At 44.9% G+C, this 22,538-nt stretch overlaps 1 protein-coding gene across 3 annotated transcripts in view; it reads left to right on the forward strand.

Moving 5' to 3' along the window:
- FNDC3B (fibronectin type III domain containing 3B) overlaps window positions 1-22,538 on the forward strand; it is a 384,210-nt gene that overhangs the window by 227,164 nt on the left and 134,508 nt on the right. The window lies entirely within an intron of this gene.

Here is a 22,538-nt window from a genome sequence, read left to right on the forward strand (position 1 = left end):
ACATACACATACACATACACATACACATACACATACACATACACATACACATACACATACACACACACATACACATACACACACACACACACACACACACACACACACACAGCCAATTTTAGAGGGAAGCCACTTTACTTAACTTTGTTTTCTGGATGTGGGAGGAAACTGGAGAGTCTGGAGGAAACCCATACAGGCAAGGCAAGAGTGCTTTCCACCATGCCACCATGCTGCACCGATTTCCCTTATGTTACATAAAAGTACTGTGGTTAGTTTGGACAAACAAGATTGTATCATTAGTGGGCACCTCAAATGTCTTCGAACTGCTGGACTTGAAATGTCTTAAAACAGTCATCCAGTGTCCTGGTATATCTCTAAATCCGTGGGCTCATGGAGTTGTAGTAAATGCTCATATTACATGATCCACTTTTTGACCCCAAAAACAGTTATTGTGAACCAGCCCTAAAGGTCAAGTAAATTGGTATACTACATGGATAAAGGCTATCATATGTCATTTAATACCGTAGGTGAGGGTTTTCTAGAAATACATCATATTTTCAAAGCACAGTTACTTTGACAGAAAGTAATACGGCATTATTACAGTGTTCCCCTCTGATTCCTTTGTAAGTGAATTTCGATAAGCTAAGAAATATAGAGTCTTCAGATCACACAAGCGGGATCTGTGCTTTCCTCTCATTCCATATGTTCTACATCAACACTGCTTACGTCAGCCAAGTGTTTAAGGTTGGTCAGGCCACAATTTGGGAAGAAATATTGTAATTTTATTGTTCTATGTGATTATTGTCTCGCCTCTCACATCTTGAACTCTCAGAACTGCTTTCATTACTTTGCATCTGGCTCTGAGTTAGCTTAAGCTCTGTACATGTGGCAAAGGGAGTTTTAAAAAAAATGAAATGCTACATTTCTTCTAGTAGATGCCAGCACAAACTGAGGCAAGACAGCGATCTTGCATCACATCAAAGAGCCAGTTACATCACCTCCATAAAAAAAACCCGTCAACTTATTTCGTGTTTGAATTTTTTGTTTTTTTAATTACCAAAAAAGTGATTTTACAGTTGGACTGCTAAAAAACTTTATGAAAATTTTGTCTCTGAAGAAATAGTTTAACTTTAGGAAATGTCAGACAGAACAGTGTGAAAAGCAGATTAATGTAGTATGTTTACTTTCTCACTATGTAGCTCAATGTATGCAGAAATTTAAAGAAGAACTCCAGGTTTGCTAATTTAAAGTGGATCTTAACTCTCAGAACTTCCACAATAATGTAGTTCAGTCACTTCTCAGAAGCTGATGACAGAGAACACTGAAGTTTTCACATTACTACATGTCCCTCGATGGCCTATAGTCTAATATCAGTACCGCAGGCTAGAGACTATTTTTAAGAGTAAGCAATTAGACCAAAGAGAGAATTAAAACATGATTAGCATGTAAGTTCAAAGTACTGTAGATAGAGGACTTAATCAAATTCCAACCATCTGCTAGTACCCAAAATCTCTGTACATACTAGATAGGGCTTGCAATAAACATGTACCCATTTGGTTAGCTTTTTAAAGCAGACAAAGGCGGAGGAACTGATCTTTATGTTAAAAATATTGGCCGTCTTGACTTGAGTTATTATTCACAGTTCTTGTTTTTCATTTTGTGTAAACATACTGTGTGGTAAGTCCTAATGTTGCTATGTCTGTAGGAAAAACAAGATATTGTAAAAATAAGTTTCAATAGCTGGCTTGACTCTTCTCTTGGCCATCATGGTACAAAAACATTTTAATTGAGTGGTGTTGGTAGGATTCCTAATGCTGTTATCTCTTTCTTTTACACTTTCCTTCTGTGTAGTGAATTTGATGAGCACAGTGGCGTAGATCCTGTTCATTGTCACAGTACGTTTACTGCCATCTCATATTGTATAAGCACAGCAGCTGATATCTTATATACTGTCTCTGGACATTACCCACCATCCTCTGCAATGTCAGAACAGTACAGTAACTGTGTGCAGTGCCCTTCAGTTGTCCTGAAAGGAAAAGAAGCACAATTGCTTCAAGAATGGAGTGTGTTTGTGCTTTGCAGGAAATCCTTGCAGTCAACCGTTTGCATGCGCTCCTAGAATAAAATCAAGACATGATGCGTGAATGGGCCCTCACAGTGACAGAATGAAAAAAAAACACTAAGGGCCCAATCCAATTCACATTTTCTTCTTCGTTTCAGTTAGGAGTTTTTGTTTTTTTGCTTAAAGGGAATCTGAAGTGAAAATAAACTTATGATATAATGATTTGCATGTGTAGTACTGCTAAGAAATAAAACTTTATTAGCGCAGATCTGGGTCTCATATATTGTTCCCAGTACAGGAAGAATTAAAGAGACGCTGTAACAAAATTTTCAGCCTTATTTCTTCTATCCTATAAGTTCCTATACCTGTTCTAATGTGGTCTGTGGTCTTACTGCAGCCTTTCCTAGTTGCAAAGTGGCTGTATTATCTCTGTTATATAATCAAATCTTCTTTCCTCTGACGACTTTGTCGGGCTCCGGTACTCAGGCAAGAATGTGCTGCTCTGTTTGTAATAGGCAGAAGCTATATACACCCTCTCCATGCCCCCTGCAGGCTCTGTATGAGTCACAGACTGAGCTCCTCTCAGCCTTTCACATGCCATGTCTTTTGTTTGTAAACACTGCCTAAAACTAAATTACAGGCCAGGATTGCAGCAGGGAGTGGCAGAAACAGCACAGAGGGGCCCAGGAGAACATAATGAATAGAATGGTATGCTTTTTATTGTAATGGCTCATACAGACGGGGCACAACTGTCACCACAAACACGTGGCATGCGCATGTTGTGGCGACAGGTCCCCCATGTGTATGAGGCGCGCGCCACGAACCATCGCCAGTCAGAGCTATCGCCAGGCTATTGACGTGGCCAATCGCTGGCAACAGCTGTCGCCGCAACTTCGTCACAATTGTCGCTAGTCTGCCACTCGTACTGCATGTGTATGCGGACTAGCGACAGCAACCCATACTCCATGAACGGAGTTTCCAGCGGGGGGAGGGGGGGTGGAGGAACCTTCGGGGACAGCTTCCGCCGCATCTCTGTCCCTCTGTGCTGCGGGCAGCGGAGGATGGCGGCGTGGGATCGATCAGCGCGTATGGGGCTGGAGGAAGCCCCAGGTATGTATAAAATCTTTTTCATGTTCAGCTGAGTCCCTTTAAAATGCTGAGTGTATTGTGGAAACTGCAATTATTAGAGATGATGCAATGTTATAAAAAAGCTATATACCTGAAAATAAAAATGACACTATTTTCTTTGCTACTAATGTTATATTAATTATCCGTATTACAAAATCAATTCATTATGTTATGAGGGATTTTTTTTGCCTCAGTGTCGCTTTGAATTAACTTTTCAGCACTCTGCAATTGAAAAAGTACCAAAACGTAGGGGAAAAAGTACTGTCAAAATTATTATGGGTATTTTCATGATTTCTAGGTTTTATTGATAAAATGTGAAAATTTCACCTAGGAGAAAAAGTGAATTGGATAGGGCCCAATTTATGTAAGGGAGGAATTAGGGCAGCCTTAAAGGGAACCTACACCGCTGTGGCGTTCCTCAACGATCCTCCGTTAGTTTTGGTTCTGCCGACTGATCAGTTACCGGTCCACTGCTTCTGCGTGGCCCTGGCTGTGCGCATCCTCATATGCATTCAGGGCGGCAAAAGCGGCCTGTGCAGTACAAGGCTAAATACCCATGCTTAAAGAAAATTCCCCCCGGGGGGTACTCACCTCGGGTGGGGGAAGCCTCCGGATGCTATAAAGGCTTCCCCGTCCTCGTGTGTCCCACGATGGTCTCACTCTGGCTCTCCGAACAACGGGGATGTAAATATTTATCTTCCTGGCTCCAGCGCAGGCGCAGTATCTGCTCTCCGCTCGGAGATAGGCGGGAATAGCCGATCGCTGTCGGTCCACTCTACTGCGCAGGCGCAAGTCTCCTGTGCCTGCGTAGTAAAGCGGACCTGACAGAGATCGGCTATTTCTGCCTATTCCCGAGTGGAGAGCCGCAACAGCGCCCCCGCTGGAGCCAGAAAAGGTAAATATTACACAGCCTGACAAATTGTCGGCTGTGTGTTCCGTGGGCGGCAGCGAGACCGCCGTGGGACACAGGAGGATGGGGGAAGCCTCGATAGGCTCCAGAAGCTTCCCCCTACTGAGGTGAGTACCCCCAGAGGAACTTTTTTTCATTACAGAGTCTCTTTTTAAAGTAAACCAGAGCTGTTGTAAAAGAAATATTTGATACTCGCAGGTTCCTTCAGCAGCATAAGCACGTCTGAGTCCCACGCCGTCCTCCCACGGTCTGACGTTCAGCTGCGATCAGCGCTGGAAACTGTCTCAGTCGCATCAGTCCGGGTCTACTGTGCATGCACAGGAGGTCCGCACATGCACAGAAGACACAGACTGGACCTGTTACCGGGGCTGATCGCGGCTGAACGGCAAACCGCGGGAGGACGGTGTGGGACTCAGACGTGCCTATGCTGGTGGAGGAAGCCACGGGTGAGTATCAAATCTTCCTTTTACAACAGGCCTGTACACTTTAAAGCAAACCTCTCCTTACAAAACTTTGACCCTGTCTTCTTCTTGAGGAAACCACACATGCTTCCTACAGTATGATTCTATTACATGGAAGCAGGGCTGTGGAGTCAGTCGGAGCAATTTTGGGTACCTGGAGTCGGGGAGTCTGTGGTTTCAGTAAACTGACGAGTTGGAGTCGGAAGATTTTGGAACCAAATCCGTAGCCTTTGTAAAAATTAGACTAAGGAGTCGGAGTCGAGGAGTTGGGAGTCTGAGCAATTTTGTGTACCTGGAGTCAGTGGTTTCATAAAATGAGGAGTCGGAGTCGGATGATGTTTGTACCGACTCCACAGCCCTGCTTGTAAGTGAAATCTGCTGCCTGCTCTTGTCTTCTTGAATACGGCCATCTTGCTTGTGATGTCAGTACTATGCACAATAGCTTGGAGAAACCTTGTGAATTTTCCTTTCTTCTATACATTGAACCTACAATGTGAGTTGAAGGCATTCTAAGGGTGAAACGCAATACAGTTCTTTATATTTTCAATTTGAGAAGTACTGTTTTTTATCAAATGGCCCCCTGTGGCCGCCGCTCCCTCCCTCCCTCTAGCCGCCGGCGCCGCCGCGTCAGACCTCGATCAGGCGGGCGGGCGCTAGGACCTAGCACGCCGCACTGATATGCGGAAGTGACATCACTTCCGCATATAGAGCGGGTGCGTCCGGCGCCTTCTTACTGGTCGGGTCGCCCGCTGATTGAGGTCTGAAGCTGCTGCAAGGTGAGGGGGGAGCGGCGGCGGCAGCAGCGGCGGGAGGGGAGGGTTGGGTGCGCTCCTGTCACTCCTGTCACTCACTACCTAAACGGGGACCCTATACCCCCTGGCTACATATACTGGTCACATATACCCCCTGGCTATATATACTGGGCACATATTACCCCCTGGCTACATATCCTGGGCACATATTACCCCCTGGCTACATATCCTGGGCACATATACCCCCTGGCTACATATACTGATCACATATTACCCCCTGCCTATATATACTGGGCACATATTACTCCCTGGCTACATATCCTGGCCACATATTACCCCCTGGCTACATATCCTGGGCACATATACCCCCTGGCTACATATCCTGGGCACATATACCCCCTGGCTACATATCCTGGGCACATATACCCCCTGGATACATATCCTGGGCATATATATCCTCTGGCTACATATCCTGGGCACATATACCCCCTGGCTACATATCCTGGGCACATATACCCCCTGGCTACATATCCTGGGCACATATACCCCCTGGCTACATATCCTGGGCACATATACCCCCTGGCTACATATCCTGGGCACATATGCCCCCTGGCTACATATCCTGGGCACATATACCCCCTGGCTACATATCCTGGGCACATATACCCCCTGGCTACATATCCTGGGCACATATACCCCCTGGCTACATATCCTGGGCACATATACCCCCTGGCTACATATCCTGGGCACATATACCCCCTGGCTACATATCCTGGGCACATATACCCCCTGGCTACATATCCTGGGCACATATACCCCCTGGCTACATATCCTGGGGACATTTATCCCTGGCTATATATTCTGGGGACACTGGCTGTTTGTCATTATGTGCATTTGCTGGTGAAAATCTGTCTTATTATGTGCATTTGCTGGTGAAAATCTGTCTTATTATGTGCATTTGCTGGTGAAAATCTGTCTTATTATGTGCATTTGCTGGTGAAAAGTTGTCTTATTATGTGCATTTGCTGGTGAAAAGTTGTCTTATTATGTGCATTTGCTGGTGAAAAGCTGTCTTGTTATGTGCATTTGCTGGTGAAAAGCAGTCTCTTGTTATGTGCATTTGCTGGTGAAAAGCGGTCTCTTGTTATGTGCGTTTAGTGGTGAAAAGCGGTCTCTTGTTATGTGCATTTACTGGTGAAAAGCGGTCTCTTGTTATGTGCATTTACTGGTGAAAAGCGGTCTCTTGTTATGTGCATTTAGTGGTGAAAAGTGGTCTCTTGTTATGTGCATTTACTGGTGAAAAGCGGTCTCTTGTTATGTGCATTTACATGGGGAAAAGCTGTCTCTTATGTGCATTTAGTGGGGAAATTTTGTCAGTAAAAATAATCTTTTGTCAGTAAATTTTTAGGTATTTGTCAGTAAAAAATAACGTGAAAGGTTGGCAACACTGGCAGGCTGTGTGGCGCAACGGGAAAGATACAGGCAGCCCACCTTGGGCTTGGCAGGGGGGAGGAGCCGACGTCAGCGAGCGAGAGTAGGGTGGCCGCAGGCAGCCATAAATACGCAGTGTGTGACTGCGTCGCACTCGCAGAGCCTCTCAGCCTGAGTCAGTCCAGAGACTAGCAGACTCGCAGGCAGCCAAAGCCAGCCAGGAGCAAGCCCGTGGAAGAGGGGTAGGAATGGGGTATCACATGCATGCGTAAAGAGGTGGAAGGTGTGGGTGTGATTAGGCAGGACATGGGTGTGGTTATGTGGTTGGGCGCGGTTAATTTAACCACTCCCATAGGCGCCAGAGAAATTCTTGCACCCAGGAGCCAGGCACCCCAGGCTCACCCCTGGGTGCAGCTACTGTGAAAAGGAATGCAGAGGATTGTTTAGAAATGGTAATCTGGACACCTCCGTATTCTGTCTGCTATCTTCTTTAAACACATTTTTCTTTTTTTCTAGAGAAGGGCATTCTTTAGCAACCGGCTTACTGTAAGGGCCCATTTCCACCAGTCGGCATGCATCCTGCGAGACGCGGCGGCACTTCCGTCCTGTGCGAGGACGCAGCGGAATTCTGGATGCCGTGCCATGCATGGCTATGGGATTCGCTGCCTCCCGCACACAAAAAAAAATGCTGCAATGTCAGCTGAATCGCTAAGTTCAGCAATTCGGACGGCGGCAGCATTATCCCCCATGGCAGAGTTTCCCCGCACGATTTGCTTGCGGGGAAACTGCGGATTCGGACTTATTTCTGCAGCGGGGGAAATGGGCCCTAAATTAATCACAGTTGCTTGCTGCATTTTCATACATAGTTCTATTTGGTTCCACACAGAGTAAAATAGATTTAGACTGAGAAGCAGTTGCTTGTATAGAAGTCTGACTGGGATCTTTGGAGATGTGTAATGTGAGTAACATTGAGGGATGGTCTACTCCTGGAGTCTTGAGCAGAAAGGAAAATCTGGCTAACTGATTATGAAAGACTTGCTGGCATATGGGATTGTTTGTGGATAAGTAATTGAGAAAAGGTTTAGTGCATGGAAAATATTAGCTGACTGAAACCAAATCAAGCTATATTCTTGTGTTTTTTTGTGAAAAAAAAGAAAGGAAACTAAACCATAACAAGTTTTGGACTAGAGCTAATATTTTCTGCCCACACTAAAATGAATTTGTGTCTTTACTTTAGTGCTTTCCCACCTTACTGACTAGACCTCCCAGTATAAGGCCTCCATGTTGTAGATGTCAAACTACAAATGGTCTTACAAAGCTGTGACGTTTATGAAAATACAACAGCTTTTCTGCTACTGTCACATCCCAGGATTTCTTTACATAAAGAAATGTATCTGTTTAAAGGGTAGTTCTGTTGTTTCCAGCCATTTGTGAGGTGTCTGTGATACAGCTAGGAATATACAGGTGTGTTGCTTGTTTCTGTGTGAATGTAAAGTGCACATGAACTGATAAAATACATTTTAAAGGAGAACTGTAGTGAGTGGTATATAGAGGCTGCCATATTGGATTCCTTTTAAGCAATACCAGTTGCCTGGCTATCCTGCTGATCCTCTGCCTCTAATACGTTTTGCCCTAGACCCTGAACAAGCATGCAGTAGATCAGGCATTTCTGACATTTTTGTCAGATCTGACAAGATTAGCTGCATGCTTGTTTCTGGTGTGATTCTGCAGGCAGATAGCTCAGCAGGGCTGCCAGGTAACTGGTATTGCTTAAAATGAAATCAATATGGCAGCCTCTATATACTTCTCACTACAGTTCTCCTTTAAGTAAATCTAGTATCACCCATGCCACAAAATGCTAGCAATATATCTCTGCTATACATTGCTTGTTTTGTGTAATTTGCTACTGCAAATGTTGTTTTATAGGAAGGGAGAAGTCTAAGAGTAATTTCCAGAATAGAGCATAGAGCGCATAGGAACCCTGTATAGTGTAGTATTTATGCCAGGCACTAGAAATGTGCAGGGGTAATACTCCTAAGTGTGGGCTACAAAACTAGCAACCACAGTGTGTAGGCAAGTGAGGAAGAGCCATCCTCATTCAAGCTCTTAGGTCTTATTTCAAGAACTAGGAGCACATAAACCCTCCCTACAAAATGGGGGGGGGGGGGGTAATACTGGGAGGGCAGAGGTGCCCTAAAAATAGGTAGGTCAAGGGTAATGATAAATGATGTAAATTTGCTTTCCTTAAAAAGTTGTTTCCTTCATTTTGAGGTAAGCGAATTTACAGTGTTCATCACCCTTGACCTACCTATTTTTTAGGGCACCCTTCTCTCTGTGTTCTATAGGAAGTTACAGGTAGCAGGGAATTTGGCTTCAAATCACCATGACTAATTTGGTGCATTCTAATAGTCCCAATAAAAAGCAATTACAGCCTCCATTTTTAAGAGTAGGCAGTGATTTATCCAGGGCCGCCATCAGAAATTTTGGGGCCCCTCACAAATCATCAGTCCGGGCCCCCCCCCCACAAACTGAGAAATGTGCGTAGCCATTACATGTTGGCAGAGCTAGTTGGAGGCTTGCTGTCCACAAATTAATCACGAATAACCACGGTGGATACTCGTGATTCAAGTTAGCTCTAATTGCCACAGCTGAGCGGCTAGATGCGGTGGGGTTAATTACCCAGAACGCCGTTCTCCACCCAGCGTTTCAACGAGGTGCAAGTGTCCGAATGGACGCGTTGCAAGCCTCAATATCGAGCACTTCCTCCTTCAAGCCGGAAGGAGGAAGTGCTCCATCATTTTTTTAGAACCTCCCAGTTTTATTTTCTGTTTAAAAAAGCTAAAAAAGTAGGTTTAATGCTATTGTCTTATATGGTAATGATTCAGCTTTTCCCATAGTCTCGCAGTTAGCAATCATGAGGCCCCCAACAAACCATGAGGCCCCCAACAAGACAAATTCAGCAATCATGAGGCCCCCAACAAGACAAATTCAGCAATCATGAAGTACCCAACAAGACAAATTCAGCAATCATGAGGCCCCCAACAAGACAAATTCAGCAATCGTGAGACCCCCAACAAATCATGAGGCCCCCAACAAGACAAATTCAGCAATCTTGAGGCTACCAACAAATCATGAGGCCCCCAACAAGTAAAAATTCAATCATTAGGCCCCCAACAAGACAAATTCAGCAGTCATGAGGCACATAAATAGACAGCATTTCACATAAATAGGCAGAATGCCCCCTTATTATGGTAGACACCTCTCACCTGGATTCTGACAGGGACCCCCAGGTTAGGTAGTGAGTGACATGGAGCCCTTTAGGCAGTGAGTGGCAGGGAGCCCTTTTAGGTAGTGAGTGAGTGACAGGGAGCCCCTTTAGGTAGTGAGTGAGTGACAGGGAGCCCCTTTAGGTAGTGAGTGAGTGACAGGGAGCCCCTTTAGCTAGTGAGTGAGTGACAGGGAGCCCCTTTAGCTAGTGAGTGAGTGACAGGGAGGCCCTTTAGCTAGTGAGTGAGTGACAGGGAGGCCCTTTAGCTAGTGAGTGAGTGACAGGGAGGCCTTTTAGCTAGTGAGTGAGTGACAGGGAGGCCCTTTAGGTAGTGAGTGAGTGACAGGGAGGCCCTTTAAGTAGTGAGTGAGTGACAGGGAGGCCCTTTAGGTAGTGAGTGAGTGACAGGGAGGCCCTTTAGCTAGTGAGCGAGTGACAGGGAGCCGCCCCCCCCCAGCCGCCGTCGCCGCCGCCGCTGCCTCCCCTACCTTGCCAGTGAGTGCTGCCCAGCGTCAGACCTCAAGATCAGCGGCGACCCGACCAGAGCGGGCGCTGGACGCACCCGCTCTATATGCGGAAGTGACGTCACTTCCGCATATCAGTGCGGGCGCTGGGTCCTAGCGCCCGCACTATTGTCGCCGCCTGATCGGGGTCTGACTAGGCGGAGGCGGCGGCGGCTAGAGGGATGGAGGGAGGGAGGGAGCAGCGGTCAGGGGGGGTTGAGCGGCGGCCGGCGGCACCCGCCAGGGCCGCGGCGGGGATGGGGCCCTCCTGCAGGGCCGAGGGGCCGTGACGGGAGTCACGGATGTCCCCACCTGATGGCGGGCCTGGATTTATCCTTGTCACACTGTGGCTTGGAATATTAACCCAGGATTCCTTTTTCAGTAGCCTTATCTCTTCATGATACCTTACTTCTTAGCGTAGCTAAGCCTGAGTGAGGCCTCTTGCACACTGCAAGTGATTCCGATTCCGATTCCGCTTTTTAATCAGTTTTTACATCCGATTCAGATTCCGATTTGCAGTGTGCAGGGAGCAAACTGCAAATCGGAATCTGAATCGGATGTAAAAACTGATTAAAAAGCAGAATCTGAATCGGAATCACTTGCAGTGTGCAAGAGGCCTGAGTCCCTATTAGTGCAGGGAGTTTCTGGAATGGTGGTGTTACTCCCTCATCTGTGGCCGCTCTTTGGCCTCTGTGACTGGAAGATAAAATGGAGGAAGCAGGTAATTTGGGCACCGGTGGTGCTACAGTAAAATGGTCATCACATCAACTGCAATGTTAATTGCAGCTAAAGCAACACCCAGGGGGTAATATTGGGGCAAATTATGGGGTGTGGGTGGCATGGGGTTAGGAGTGGCTGGATGGTGGAATGGTTAAGGGCTCTGCCTCTGACACAGGAGACCAGGGTTCGAATCTCGGCTCTGCCTGTTCAGTAAGCCAGCACCTATTTAGTAGGAGACCTTAGGCAAGTCTCCCTAACACTGCTACTGCCTATAGAGCGCATCCTAGTGGCTGCAGCTCTGGCGCTTTGAGTCCGCCAGGAGAAAAGAGCGATATAAATGTTATTTGTCTTGTCTTATAAGTTAGTGTTAGGCATCGGTAGAGGGTTAGTGTGGGAATAGTGTTTGAGGCTTATTTATAGTAGTAGGAGTAAGCGGAGCTCTTCCATCAATATGCAATACGATGTGCCTGGTAGGTCCCAACAGCACTCAGGACCAGTCAGTAGAGTTCAAGGATGAAGACCGGCACCATTGATTTGAATAAGCTCTTTTATTCTTTTGAAGGCATACAGCATACATGCGACGTTTTGGAGCAGCGCTCCTTTATCAAGCCCTGCTGCATGCAGACTGACAAGTTACACAATTTTTTCCATTTATATAGCCCAGAGAGGGGCAGCAGCAACCAATAACATTCAAATGTACAGATTGACCAATCCTCTGTGGATTTGTTTCGATTACGCATTTGGCTAGGATCTACACTAAACTATGCAAAGTTAATTTGTGACTTTGCGTACAATTATACAGTGGCTTGCAAAAGTATTCGGCCATCTTGAAGTTTTCCACATTTTGTGATATTACTGCCACAAACATGAATCAATTTGATTGGAATTCCACGTGACAGACCAATACAAAGTGGTGTACACGTGAGAAGTGGAACAAAAATGATACATGATTCCAATCATATTTTACAAATAAATAACTTCAAAGTGGGGTGTGCATAATTATTCAGCCCCCTGAGTCAATACTTTGTAGAACCACCTTTTGCTGCAATTACAGCTGCCAGACTTTTAGGGTATGTCTCTACCAGCTTTGCACATCTAGAGACTGAAATCCTTGCCCATTCTTCTTTGCAAAACAGCACCAGCTCAGTCAGATTAGATGGACAGCGTTTGTGAACAGCAGTTTTCAGATCTTGCCACAGATTCTAGATTGGATTTAGATCTGGACTTTGGCCATTCTAACACATGGATATGTTTTGTTTTAAACCATTTCATTGTTGCCCTGGCTTTATGTTTAGGGTCGTTGTCCTGCTGGAAAGTGAACCTCCGCCCCAGTCTCAAGCCTTTTGCAGACTCCAAGAGGTTTTCTTCCAAGATTGCCCTGTATTTGGCTCCATCCATCTTCCCATCAACCCTGACCAGCTTCCCTGTCCCTGCTGAAGACAAGCACCCCCAGAGCATGATGCTGCCACCACCATATTTGACAGTGGAAATAGTGTATTCAGAACGATGTGCAGTGTTAGTTTTCCGCCACACATAGCGTTTTGCATTTTGGCCAAAAAGTTCCATTTTGGTCTCATCTGACCAGAGCACCTTCTTCCACATGTTTGCTGTGTCCCCCATATGGCTTGTGGCAAACTGCAAGTGGGACTTCTTATGCTTTTCTGTTAACAATGGCTTTCTTCTTGCCACTCTTCCATAAAGGCCAACTGTGTGCAGTGCACGACTAATAGTTGTCCTATTTACAGATTCCCCCACCTGAGCTGTAGATCTCTGCAGCTCGTCCAGAGTAGTGTTGGGCGAACAGTGTTCGCCACTGTTCAGGTTCTGCAGAACAGCACCCTGTTCGGGTGATGTTCGGGTTCGGCCGAACACCTGATGGTGTTCGGCCAAACTGTTCGGCCATATGGCCGAACTAAGAGCGCATGGCCGAACGTTACCCGAACGTTCGGCTAGCGCTGTGATTGGCCGAACGGGTCACGTGTAGTGTTGGGCGAACATCTAGATGTTCGGGTTCGGGCCGAACATGGCCAAACTCCGAACATAATGGAAGTCAATGGGGACCCGAACTTTTGTGCTTTGTAAAGCCTCCTTATATGCTACATACCCCAAATTTACAGGGTATGTGCACCTTGGGAGTGGGTACAAGAGGAAAAAAAAATTTAGCAAAAAGAGCTTATAGTTTTTGAGAAAATCGATTTTAAAGTTTCAAAGGGAAAACTGTCTTTTAAATGCGGGAAATGTCTGTTTTCTTTGCACAGGTAACATGCTTTTTGTCGGCATGCAGTCATAAATGTAATACATATAAGAGGTTCCAGGAAAAGGGACCGGTAACGCTAACCCAGCAGCAGCACACGTGATGGAACAGGAGGAGGGTGGCGCAGGAGGAGAAGGCCACGCTTTGAGACACAACAACCCAGGCCTTGCATGAGGACAAGAAGCGTGCGGATAGCAATTTGCATTTTGTCGCCATGCAGTCATAAATGTAATACAGATGAGAGGTTCAATAAACAGGGACCGGAAACGCTAACCCATCACAGATGTTCATTGTTCATGTTACTTGGTTGGGGTCCGGGAGTGTTGCGTAGTCGTTTCCAATCCAGGATAGATTCATTTTAATTTGAGTCAGACGGTCTGCATTTTCTGTGGAGAGGCGGATACGCCGCCGATCTGTGACGATGCCTCCGGCAGCACTGAAACAGCGTTCCGACATAACGCTGGCTGCCGGGCAAGCCAGCACCTCTATTGCGTACATTGCCAGTTTGTGCCAGGTGTCTAGCTTCGATACCCAATAGTTGAAGGGTGCAGATGGATTGTTCAACACAGCTACGCCATCTGACATGTAGTCCTTGACCATCTTCTCCAGGCGATCGGTGTTGGAGGTGGATCTGCACGCTTGCTGTTCTGTGTGCTGCTGCATGGGTGTCAGAAAATTTTCCCACTCCAAGGACACTGCCGATACCATTCCCTTTTGGGCACTAGCTGCGGCTTGTGTTGTTTGCTGCCCTCCTGGTCGTCCTGGGTTTGCGGAAGTCAGTCTGTCGGCGTACAACTGGCTAGAGGAGGGGGAGGATGTCAATCTCCTCTCTAAAGTCGCCACAAGGGCCTGCTGGTATTCTTCCATTTTGACCTGTCTGGCTCTTTCTTCAAGCAGTTTTGGAACATTGTGTTTGTACCGTGGATCCAGAAGGGTATAAACCCAGTAATTGGTGTTGTCCAGAATGCGCACAATGCGTAGGGACCCCATCTTTGGAATCCAAGTCTAACAATATGTCTTCTACCTGCATGAGACATTTCGTGAGATTCAGACTTTGCTAACGGCCATTGCTGCGATTTATGTACGCCACCATCACTACCATTGAAATAGCCCAAATAAACAGGTTTTTGTGACCCTAGGCTATGACCTCTTCGGCCTAGGGGCCCGAAACTCACCAGTCATGTTCCCCCTAAGGGTCCCTACAATGCTAGAAAATTTGGTACTGCTGAGCCATTGCCCTTTGAAAAGATGTGAGATTTTGGAAAGTGAAATAGGGAGGCAATGAAATCCTATGGGGGATTTTACCAATTTTGGACCCCTGTAACTCTGGTTTGCAGAGATGTAGGGACCCCATCTTTGGAATCCAAGTCTAACAATATGTCTTCTACCTGCATGAGACATTTCGTGAGATTCAGACTTTGCTAACGGCCATTGCTGCGATTTATGTACGCCACCATCACTACCATTGAAATAGCCCAAATAAACAGGTTTTTGTGACCCTAGGCTATGACCTCTTTGGCCTAGGGGCCCGAAACTCACCAGTCATGTTCCCCCTAAGGGTCCCTACAATGCTAGAAAATTTGGTACTGCTGAGCCATTGCCCTTTGAAAAGATGTGAGATTTTGGAAAGTGAAATAGGGAGGCAATGAAATCCTATGGGGGATTTTACCAATTTTGGACCCCTGTAACTCTGGTTTGCAGAGATGTAGGGACCCCATCTTTGGAATCCAAGTCTAACAATATGTCTTCTACCTGCATGAGACATTTCGTGAGATTCAGACGTTGCTAACGGCCATGGCTGAGATTTATGTACGCCACCATCACTACCATTGAAATAGCCCAAATAAACAGGTTTTTGTGACCCTAGGCTACGACCTCTTCGGTCTAGGGGCCCGAAACTCACCAGTCATGTTCCCCTTAAGGGTCCCTACAATGCTAGAAAATGTGGTACTGCTGAGCCATTGCCCTTTGAAAAGATGTGAGATTTTGGAAAGTGAAATAGGGAGGCAATGAAATCCTATGGGGGATTTTACCAATTTTGGACCCCTGTAACTCTGGTTTGCAGAGATGTAGGGACCCCATCTTTGGAATCCAAGTCTAACAATATGTCTTCTACCTGCATGAGACATTTCGTGAGATTCAGACTTTGCTAACGGCCATTGCTGCGATTTATGTACGTCACCATCACTACCATTGAAATAGCCCCAATAAACAGGTTTTTGTGACCCTAGGCTATGACCTCTTCGGCCTAGGGGCCCGAAACTCACCAGTCATGTTCCCCCTAAGGGTCCCTACAATGCTAGAAAATTTGCCACTGCTGAGTAATTGCCCTTTGAAAAGATGTGAGATTTTGGAACTGTAAATAGGAGGCCCAATGAAAGCCTATGGGGGATTTTACCAAATTTGGAGCCCTGTAACTCTGGTTTGCAGAGATGTAGGGAACCCATCTTTGGAGCCCAAGTCTAACAATATGTCTTCTACCTGCATGAGACATTTCGTGAGATTCAGACGTTGCTAACGGCCATTGCTGCGATTTATGTACGTCAGACTCGCCACCATTGAAATTGCCCAATAAACAGGTTTTGTGACCCTAGGCTATGACCTCTTCGGCCTAGGACTGCATTGAACGCGACCCACGCATTGTGCGCATTCTGGACAACACCAATTACTGGGTTTATACCCTTCTGGATCCACGGTACAAACACAATGTTCCAAAACTGCTTGAAGAAAGAGCCAGACAGGTCAAAATGGAAGAATACCAGCAGGCCCTTGTGGAGACTTTAGAGAGGAGATTGACATCCTCCCCCTCCTCTAGCCAGTTGTACGCCGACAGACTGACTTCCGCAAACCCAGGACGACCAGGAGGGCAGCAAACAACACAAGCCGCAGCTAGTGCCCAAAAGGGAATGGTATCGGCAGTGTCCTTGGAGTGGGAAAATTTTCTGACACCCATGCAGCAGCACACAGAACAGCAAGCGTGCAGATCCACCTTCAACATCGATCGCCTGGAGAAGATGGTCAAGAACTACATGTCAGATGGCGTAGCTGTGTTGAACAATCCATCTGCACCCTTCAACTATTGGGTATCGAAGCTAGACACCTGGCACAAACTGGCAATGTACGCAATAGAGGTGCTGGCTTGCCCGGCAGCCAGCGTTATGTCGGAACGCTGTTTCAGTGCTGCCGGAGGCATCGTCACAGATCGGCGGCGTATCCGCCTCTCCACAGAAAATGCAGACCGTCTGACTCAAATTAAAATGAATCAATCCTTGATTGGAAACGACTACGCAACACTCCCGGACCCCAACCAAGTAACATGAACAATGAACATCTGTGATGGGTTAGCGTTTCCGGTCCCTGTTTATTGAACCTCTCATCTGTATTACATTTATGACTGCATGGCGACAAAATGCAAATTGCTATCCGCACGCTTCTTGTCCTCATGCAGGGCCTGGGTTGTTGTGTCTCAAAGCGTGGCCTTCTCCTCCTGCGCCACCCTCCTCCTGTTCCATCACGTGTGCTGCTGCTGGGTTAGCGTTACCGGTCCCTTTTCCTGGAACCTCTTATATGTATTACATTTATGACTGCATGCCGACAAAAAGCATGTTACCTGTGCAAAGAAAACAGACATTTCCCGCATTTAAAAGACAGTTTTCCCTTTGAAACTTTAAAATCGATTTTCTCAAAAACTATAAGCTCTTTTTGCTAATTTTTTTTTCCTCTTGTACCCACTCCCAAGGTGCACATACCCTGTAAATTTGGGGTATGTAGCATGTAAGGAGGCTTTACAAAGCACAAAAGTTCGGGTCCCCATTGACTTCCATTATGTTCGGAGTTCGGCCATGTTCGGCCCGAACCCGAACATCTAGATGTTCGCCCAACACTAGTCCAGAGTCACAATGAGCCTCTTGACTGCATTTCTGATCAGCGGTCTCCTTGTTCGGTTTTGCATGGCTGTGGGTGGGCTTTGTTATGTGTTTCGCATAGCTGGGGGTGCGTTGCTGGGCTGGGGGAGCTTTGCTGGAGGCACTACTTAGACCTCCGGTCAAGGCGACCAGAGAGGCGGAGAAAGGCAGAGCAGCATGCACGCTACCCGCCCGGACCCATACACTTCATATGCGGAAGTGTTCAATGACGTCACATCACTTCTGCATTGAAGTGTTTGGGTCCTGTGAGTCTCGTGTGAGCTGGCAGCTGCTATGCCTCTCTGCCTCCCCGGTACGGTCGCCCTGATCGGAGGTCTGAGTAGCGGCAGCGGGGGAGGAGAGGTGAGCGGGGCTTCCTGGCGGCGGTGGGCGGGACTTGGCTGACCACGTTAAGTCACAACGCGTTCTGGCCGGCCTAAGTCCGAAATTCATACTTGTTTTCTACTTTGGCTGCATGAGCCGACCATTTGGCATTCTGACCGGCCAGAACCCGAAGTGGCCAGACCTCGGGTTCTGGCCGTAACATATATATCAGTACTGCATATAATTTTGTTTGTGCTGCTCATCCCCTGGTAAAAGTAAATAAATAAAATATTATATATATATATATATATATATATATATATATATATATATATATATATATATATATATATGTGTATATATATATATATATATATATGTATGTATATATATTCTGCATTTCCTTATTTATGGCTGTAGGCAAAGTGTTATGCAAAGTCGAAGCTTAAAACTTCATGTGAAGTTAGCAAACTAAGTTGCAACCAAATTTGCATGCAAACTACGAACGCGAAGGTGCTGGCTGGTTTACTAATTTGCCTTGTTCATATTTGCACATTGCGGTAGTGCATGATTCTTTAATGGAATGTTGCAAGCATCTCTGTATGTTGCACTCAGAAACACGTTGCAAACTTGCAATAAAAGTCAATAAGTACGTGTAAAAATTGCATTGCGGTGTGAACTTGCATATGTTTGAGACTCTCGTTCCCAGAAGATTTTGGAGTTTTTGGTCTGTCAAGAAATGCATGTTATAAAAAAAATGGATTGAATAACGCACTTCAAAATCCAAGACCACTTTGCTGTAAATGTGGGAGAGAGTTAGACATTGTGTGTGTGTAAGGGGGAGGGGGGATTGACCCTTTCTCTCTGACCATATGACAGTGGACAGAGATAAACGCACATTGCGAAATGTTGTGGTTATCGCTGGAACAGCAATAGGGAAAACGTTTCCTAATGGAGTACATTTTCCAGTGATGACTTCCAATTGTGGGATTTCTCCTTTGGGGAAACCTCCTTTTACATCCTGTTGTGTCTTTAGAACAAAAAGTGGAAGAGCATCTCTACTGCACTGGGGAAAAAACAATAATAAAAGTTTGATGCAGGCTGTACGCTTTCTTACTCCATGCAGAGCACAACAGGCTTTACCTTGCCTTGCACTGTAAATGAGAGGACAGAAGTCAAAACAAAGAAAACTAAAGGACATGTTAACTGAGAGGTATATGGAGGCTGCCATATTTATTATATTTTAAACAATGCTAGTTGCCTGGCAGTCCCGATCTTTTTTGGTTGCAGTAGTGTCTGAATCACATACCTGAAACAAGCATGCAGCTAATCCAGTCAGACTTCAGCCAGTCACTAGTTCTATTTATCAAACCAGATCTCTATCCCAGCATAGTTTTTCTGCCTTTGGGAAATTCATTAAACCTAGGAAGCGAGTATTATTCTCTGGTCTATACTGACCTCTACTGGCAAAGTATAATATTACATTGGTGTAAAATCTGCTTTGTTAGGATGTGTTATCCTACAAAATGCATATTTCACTCTGACAGAATGATCAGTGTTGTATAATATCTAAAGCTGCAATGTTTGCCTTCACTGTCAGCAGCCTTTTATATTGAGCCATTCTATTTTAATTTGTGGTATAGCCTCCTCTCCATCTTTCCTGCACAGTTTTACTTTTATGGTAATATATGGACATATTATTATTATTATTATTTAATATTTATATAGTGCCAACATCTTCCGCAGCACTGTACAGACTATATATTGTCTTGTCACTTAACTGTCCCTTAGAGGGGCTCACAGTCTGATCCCTACCATCGTCATAGTAGGGATTGCCTTTCCCCCTTAAAATTTGCCCTAGACTACGATACATCTACCACATGATACATACATAGACATATCGTAGTCTAGGGCCAATTTTTAGGGGGAAAGACAATAAACTCATCTGTATGCTTTTGGCATGTAGGAGAAAACCTGACTGCTCAGAGGAAACCCATACAGACCACCTGCTGACATAATGATATCCAGATCTGTGTGAACATATTATGTAACGTACTTTATATTATGTTAAATGCATAAACCGACAAGAAAAGTTATGTATGTGACAGCGTGGTGGACCTTGAAATCTGCAATGCGCAGACCACTTCTTTAATGTATATTTCACTTAGATTTCTGTTACAAAACGGACAGAACAGATGCAGTATTGCTAAGTCTAGGATCATAACAGATCAGCTGATGAAGAAGTAGCAGATGATTTTCCATAATCACTAAATTATACAATAAAAATAATATATATAGAATATAGAGTACAAATGCTGCAGATGTTGCATGCATCTACAGCCACTTATTAACAAAACTGTCAGATGTGCTGACTATAATCTGATAGGATGCAGGTTGAGATGGAAAATCCCAATCAGTTGACAGCAGACAATTTTATATTAATGCATAACACAGGTTGCATTCAGGACAACTATACATAACAAAAGTTATTTGGGTAATGTGTGTTATTATAGTAAGCTTTATGTCCACACTGAGAACCTAGCAAGCATGAACTCAGACAGTGAACTATTAGAAACAGAAGGAGGCACTCCACTGGCTAGAACTAACATTCAATGTATTGCATATCACACACACTACATGTTACAGGCAGAGCCCTTCATCAGGGGAGGTCTTCTGAACGTTGATGAACACAGACAGCAATTCATGCTAGAAAGTAGTCCCAACCCTTCCCTGGGCTTTTACAAAAGGTTTATTTGTGGTGTGTATTTGTAGCACTGGAGAAACCACAGGAAAAGTGAAGACTTGCAATGGAGGACACAGACTGGAATACAAATCTTAGCATTGCACCCCCACAGATACTGCATACAATTAGAACAGAACACATATTGGAGGTCACAGACTGGAATACAAATCTTAGCGTTGCACCCCCACAGATGCTGCATACAATTAGGACACAGAAACACATATCAGGTAATCATTCGCACGTTAGATATTTTAATTGCCACCAAACCAAGCAGGATAAATGCAGAAAAGTACATGCCTAGGGACGGCCTGCAAAGGTTCCAGCAGTAACAAATTACAGGTTTCAGAAACTCCTAAATATCATCAGCTGAAGCCACTCTACTACAGTATGAATAACTGCAGCTATTTCTGTTCTCAGTAATATCTTGTTTTGGAACTGCAATGTGACTTATTTCAGACTTGAGGGACGCCCCCTCAACATCCCCACCCCTACTATAAATCAAGAGCATAGAGGTTCCTACAAGAGATCTTATCAGAAGAAGTAAGTGGGCAAAAGTGCATTCCCAGGACCGCATGAAGTTACAGTGTGTTCTCAAAGACTTTATTCCTTTGAGGAAAAACCATAGCTGCAGTAGTGTACAGGGCTTGGCTGCAGATTTTCGGGGAAGTACAGTGAACTGCAAGTCTGGAATGACAAAACCTTAGCAGATTACCTGTGTATATGCACTTACTGCAGTCAGCCTGTTGGCTTAATTTCTTATTTGGAAAGTATTTTTTTAATGTTTAAATATTAGAATTTCAAACTGGTGCAGAAAATGATTTTAGTAGGCATTTTAAAAGTAGGAACGGACAGAAAGCCAAATATCTATACTTGTACATATGTTTGTACATATATTTGTACATGCTGTTAAACCCATGACAGGTATAATTTATACTGAATGTATGGAACCTTTAGCTTTCCTTTCACCGGTGATTAGGAATTTTTTACAGAGTTTCTTCAGGATTTAAAGGGACTCCGAGCAGTGCAGAAACTATGGAAAGATGCATATCATTTTAAAGCTCTCTTTCTTCCCTTTCCAATGATATATAAACTACCGCCCTACGCCTTTTAGTTTTCGCTATTTTTGATTGAAATTGCCGCGGCTGCGATTTCGATCGCGAAAATAGAGAAAACTAAAAGGCATAGGGCGACGATTTAGGTGTCGTCAGAAAGAGGAGAAAGAGCTTTAAAATGATATCCATCTTTCCATAGTTACATTGTATTACACAGGGCGACTTTTTCTCAAAGTCAGCAGCTCCATTCAGCAGAAACTAAAAGGCGTAGGGCAGCGATTTATATATCATTGGAAAGAGGAGAAAGAGAGCTTTAAAATGATATGCATCTTTCCATAGTTTCTGCACTGCTCGGAGTCCCTTTAAGGCTGTTGGAGAACATAACTGTAAACCTTAGCTAAGTGTATTAAAAATGATCTGCTATTATTTGGTTAACATTTTCAGCCTCCTGAAACATATCAGACTACGGCCGGATCCACACTATAAGCGCTTTTCTGAGCGCTTTGTGATTGATTAGCGATTTGTTTTTTCATTTCTCCCATTAAAGGGGCACTACAGCGAAAAACTGGAAAAAATGTACTTTTTATTTGTATATGTTTGCACATATTTTAAATTTTACAGAGTAAAATGAGCCATACATTACTTTTCTCCTATGTTGCTGTCACTTACAGTAGGTAGTAAAAATCTGACAGAAGTGACAGGTTTTTGGACTAGTCCCTCTCTTTATAGGGGATTCTCAGGGATATATTTATTTTCAAAAGCGCTTAGTGAATAGCAGTTGCTCTGTCCAACTGCTAAAAAACTGTGTAGGGATCAAGGAAGCTGGCCAGCATCATTGGTTAAATCCTTTTTAGGGAATATTTTTATAAAGAATAAAAGCCTTGTTGAGAATCCCATATGAAGAGATGGACTAGTCCAAAACTTGTCACTTCTGTCAGATTTCTACTACCTACTGTAAGTGACAGCAACATAGGAGAAAAGTAATTTATGGCTCATTTTACTCTGGAAAAAAATGTACTTCTTAT

The sequence above is a fragment of the Hyperolius riggenbachi genome, chromosome 4, assembly GCF_040937935.1.
Source record: "Hyperolius riggenbachi isolate aHypRig1 chromosome 4, aHypRig1.pri, whole genome shotgun sequence".
In the NCBI taxonomy this organism is placed as follows: Eukaryota; Metazoa; Chordata; class Amphibia; order Anura; family Hyperoliidae; genus Hyperolius; species Hyperolius riggenbachi.